Raw genomic sequence first — 5,507 nt, 5'->3', positions numbered from 1 at the left:
ACATTTCCAGGGGCAGATGTGGACTCTGAACACAATCTATTGGTTATGAACTGTAGATTAAAATTGAAGAAACTGCAAAAAGGTGGGAATCTGAGGAGATGGGACCTGGATAAACTGAAAGAACCAGAGGTTGTAGAGAGCTTCAGGGAGAGCAATGGGGAACGATTGACAAGAATGGGGGAAAGAAATACAGTAGAATAAGAATGGGTAGCTTTGAGAGTCGAAATAGTGAAGGTAGCAGAGGATCAAGTAGGTGAAAAGACGAGGGCTAGTAGAAATCCTTGGGTAACAGAAGAGATATTGAATTTTATTAATGAAAGGAGAAAATATAAAAATGCAGGAATACAAACGTCTCAAAAATGAGATCGACAGGAAGTGCAAAATAGCTAAGCAGTGATGGCTAGAGGACAAGTTTAAGGATGTAGAGGTGCATATTACTAGGTGTACGATAGATACTGCCTAAAGGAAAATTAAAGAGACCATTGGAGGAAAGAGAACGACTTGCATGAATATCAAGAGCTCAGATGGAAACCCAGTTCTAAGCAAGAAGGGAACGGAGAAAGGTGGAAGGAGAATATAGAGGGTATGTACAAGGGTGATGTTCTTGAGGACAGTTTTATGGAAATGGAAGAGGATGTGGATGAAGATGAAATGGGAGATATGATACGGCTTGCAGAGCTTAACAAAGCACTGAAAGACCTAAGTCGATACAAGGCCCCGGGAGTAGACAACATTCCATTAGAACTACTGAAAGCCTTGGAGGGCCAGCCCTGAGGGAACTCTACCACCTGGTGAGAAAGAGGTATGAGACAGGCGAAATACCCTCAGGCCTGACAAAATTATATAATAATTCCAATCCCAAAGAAAGCAGGTGTTGGCAGATGTGAAAATTACCGAACTATCAGTTTAATAAGCCACAGCTGCAAAATACTAACACGAATTCTTTACAGACGAATGGAAAAACTGGTAGAAGCCAACCTCGGGGAAGATCAGTTTGGATTCCGTAGAAATACTGGAACACGTGAGACAATACTGACCTTACGACTTATCTTAGGAGAGAGATTAAGGAAAGGCAAACCTACGTTTCCAGCATTTGTAGACCTAGAGAAAGCTTTTGACAATGTTGACTGGAATACTCTTTTTCTAATTCTAAAAGTGGCAGGGGTAAAATACAGGGAGCGAAAGACTATTCACATTTTGTACAGAAACCAGATGGTAGTTATAAGACTCCAGGGGCATGAAAGGGAAGCAGTGGCTGGGAAGGGAGTGAGACTGGTTTGTAGCCTCTCCGTCATGTTATTCAATCTCTATATTGAGTAAGCAGTAAAGTAAACAAAAGAAAAATTCGGAGTAGGTATTAAAATCCATGGAGAAGAAATAAAAACTTTGAGGTTCGCCGATGACATTGTAATTCTGTCAGAGACAGCAAAGGACTTGGAAGAGCAGTTGAACGGAATGGACACTGTCTTGAAAGGAGTAAATAATAAGAACAACAAAAGAAAAACGAGGATAATAGAATGTAATCGAATTAAGTCGAGTGATGCTGAGGGAATTGGATTAGAAAATGAGACGCTTAAAGTAGTAAATGAGTTTTGCTATTTGGGGAGCAGAATAACTAATGATGGTCGAAGTAGAGAGGACATAAAATGCGGTCTGGCAATGGCAAGGAATGCGTTTCTGAAGAAGAGAAATTTGTTAACATCGAGTATAGGTATAAGTGTCAGGAAGTTGTATCTGAAAGTATTTGTATGGAGTGTTGCCATGTATGGAAGTGAAACATGGACGATAAATAGTTTGGACAGGAAGAGAATAGAAGTTTTTGAAATGCGGCGCTACAGAAGAATGCTGAAGATTAGATGGGTGGATCACATAACTAATGAAGAGGTATTGAATAGACTTGGGGAGAAGAGAAATGACCACATAACTAATGAGGAGGTAATAGAATTGGGGAGAAGAGAAATTTGTGGTAAAACTTGGCCAGAAGAAGGGATAGGTTGGTCGGACATATTCTGAGGCATCAAGGGATCACCAGTTTAGTAACAGAGGGCAGTATGTAGGGTAAAAATCTTAGAGGGAGACCAAGAGATGAATACACCTAACAGATTCAGAAGGATGTAAGTTGCAGTAGGTACTGGGAGATGAAGAAGTTTGTACGGGACAGAGTAGCATGGAGAGCTACGTCAAACCAGTCTCTGGACTGAAGACCACAACAACAACATACTTATATATGCCGTTTCTGAGAACCAGCAAATTGAGAATCATTCGGAAACCCGTTGTTAACTGAATGATTCGTTGCAATAAAATAATGAGAATTATCTTATTCGTGGCAAAAATATTATTGTAACTTGCGTGTTACGATGGTATGCCATTTGAAGGCAACGACACACTGAGGATCCACAAAAACGGATTGTTTATGGCACAGTTTATTACAATTAAATTTCAGTTAGTAACACAGCTACGATCAAAGCTCTTACCACGTGTCACACCGTAGGATTGGCTAATACATGTTTTTTTATCATTTTAGCGCAGTGAGTAGCGTTATCGACCCCAAATGTAATGCGTGATATGGCGGTGGTTGGCGTCTCGTCAAATTTTTTTTCCGAACATTCGCGTAATAGTTTCTGATGCTTTATTGTTACTTTAATATATGTATGTACTATAGTATTTGATGTTATGTAAATACAAGTTCACCTTTTTTTGAAGAGTGAGTTTGTTCGATTGGCTTAATCTACAGGACAGCTTGCGCTACTTGCATAAAAATATTTTGCTCCCTTTTCTTTTACGTTTCTTAATTCACATGTTGCAAAGATTTTCCTACTGGGTACGAACAGTGATCAAGTAAAAATGACCTTGGGGTTTTACTAAAATGTGAGCATGATGACATAATGCTTACTTTATGTGGAGAACTACTGAAAATTTGTATTGCACTGTTTGTAATAGAAGTCTTATAAGCCTTTGTCCTTACTTATAGGACATGGTACTTTTCTTTTCATCTTAAAATACGTACATGGATATTGAAGTTTTTATTTGTGTATATTACATGTACAAAAACGTGACTAGCGTATGGACAATGGAGGAAATGTGCGTTTTCATAGAGTTAACGCGGGAATTTTACGCGCACCCATTTATTAAACAGTGTGTACGAGCTAGACGGGCTAGATATATCCAGCAGCTGCTGCTGGAGTGCGTTGTGATCGCGCATTCCACATGGGGCCCACTTACCGCAGGCAGAAGTCGCATCGTTCCTGAGCGTTCAGCAGCACCTTGAACTCGGCACGTTCAACGTTGACGTTCGACCGCAGGGTCCGTGTGCCGACGGCTTTAGGGTTTTCCAGCATTATGTTCCGAGACATCAGCTTACAGATAGAAAGTAGCAACCATAAATTTAAAATTCACCGAAAATACTCCTTTACTGACACATTAATCCCAGTCTTCAAAGTTGCACCCTTCTACCACATGATGCATCGTGTCCTTTCTATCCTCATGTCCCGAGAAGACTGTGACTTGGAACTCAATACAATAAAAATAATAGCTGCAAATAATCAATTTTATTCCAACATTACTGACAGAATTCTCATTAAAGAAAACTGAAGACGCAAGCCACATCCTTACTATTCACAGTGAACAATGTATAAACAGATGGAACATGAAATAGTGGAGTCTACCTTTTACGATGAAAACGTGAAATGGATAATCAAAATTTTAAAAGTTTTCTATGTCCCACAGATAGTAGGTAAATGTCTGTTAATTTCGAAAGGCAAAGAACCAGACGTCATAAAAAGTGGAATTCGTAAAGTCATCTCCCGGGGCTGTTAGTCCTGCTATAGTGAACAGACTGGAACGTCAGCCTCCTCTGGGTTCAGAGAGTGCACCGACGCTGCACATTATGTGCATCCTTTGCCTCGCACAGCATTCATGAAAACCACAAATACATAATATGTACGTACAAGTCCTACAAATAAAAGGAAAGGCTGCAAAACTCACTCAGTTAGAAATTTTAGAAATTAAGAAACATATATATGACTGAATGAACAAACTCAGTTCATTTATTCATCCCTTCTAGACAATATTGCAACTCCTAGATATCAGAAAAACCTTGTTTCCTTCATCAAAATAACAAAAAATTCCATTGCAGAGCATAGATCTACTTCGATGCACGTTTACTCACAGTTATTGTAAATTCTGTACTTATCTCTTTCGTAATATTGTCCTAATGAATTTTGTAAAAATATTTAATTTGTCAAAACTGTCAACAGAGACATCTTTTACAGTTTAAGTCAAGAATCGATAGATTTAGATAGTTGACATGCTTGCCTTTGCTTCGTTGTCATCTTTAGGATCAGTCATGTACTAGAAAATGAACTTAAAACCCAAAACATAGGTTATCGAAACCACGCTAAAAGATTGTTTTATTTAATTAATCAATTATAAACGAGTTTTTTCTCTACACTGATCATCTAGCTTTAATCATAATTTTGCTCTAATACTTGTACGTGCATAAGTCATAACTATGTACGCTGTTGTTAATAGCAGCCCCATCTTTTCTTGTCACTGCTGAGTTCCGCCAAAGATGAGAGGAAACTCAAAGATGACATACCGACGAGTTAAAATTCCACAGAGCGGCTAACACAAGAGTCGCGGCGCTGCGAATGTTAACTCAGCTGCCATTTCCACGGCCGTTCCGGCACTGGGTGGGGGGGGGGGGGGGGGGGGGGGGCGCAAAGAGTTCCTGGTTTTCATTAAGTCTGGAGAAACTGACGCATCCCCATAATTTCTATTTTTGTTCCGTAAAATTTTTATTATAAGCTTATGGTGGCATTTCTTTCATTTGATGCTCAATGCATCTGTTTGTAATGGTCATTGTTACGGTCTTCCAAATCCAAACATAGCTCTAAGCACAATATGACAGTTCAAGCAGACAATGTGCTACTGATGTGTTGATTATAAAAAAGTAACAGATTTGTCGAAGGACGTTTTGAAACTTCAAACCATTGGTAAAGTAACTCAATAGTCTCGGAAAACAAGGAAATTGGCTCAGGCCCTATATTTTTATTCTGTTAAGACGTATAGCTACTTACGAAGGTTTGTGAAATTACCTCATCCAAGAACAGTTCATTGCACTTACTGAGAATTTAGTTATTTATAAACTGTGACCATATTTTTACAGCAACTGAATTTGGGAAAAAAGCCCATTATGTGTAACAAAAATGTTCACCTATAGCACTATTTCATCTGAAGAGTAAATTGTTTGTGTGCATCTAAATCTTTTGAGTAGACAGTTAAAGTTGCAATACTACATACCAAGTTTATTTTTTTAAAGGTTAGAGAAAAAGTAGAACGTCATTGAAAACACTGTAGAAACTAAATGCCGAAGTAATCACTGTAGAAATGAAATATCAATAAAACATTGTAAAATGCAACGGCAGTGAATTACTCGTTTGTCTTGTAAGTTATTATTATTGTTGTTATTATTATTATTGCACTACTTGTACTAATTACCGAAAATA

This window comes from Schistocerca americana, chromosome 9 (genome assembly GCF_021461395.2).
Source record: "Schistocerca americana isolate TAMUIC-IGC-003095 chromosome 9, iqSchAmer2.1, whole genome shotgun sequence".
Classification (NCBI taxonomy): domain Eukaryota; kingdom Metazoa; phylum Arthropoda; class Insecta; order Orthoptera; family Acrididae; genus Schistocerca; species Schistocerca americana.
This window is presented reverse-complemented; position numbering follows the sequence as displayed.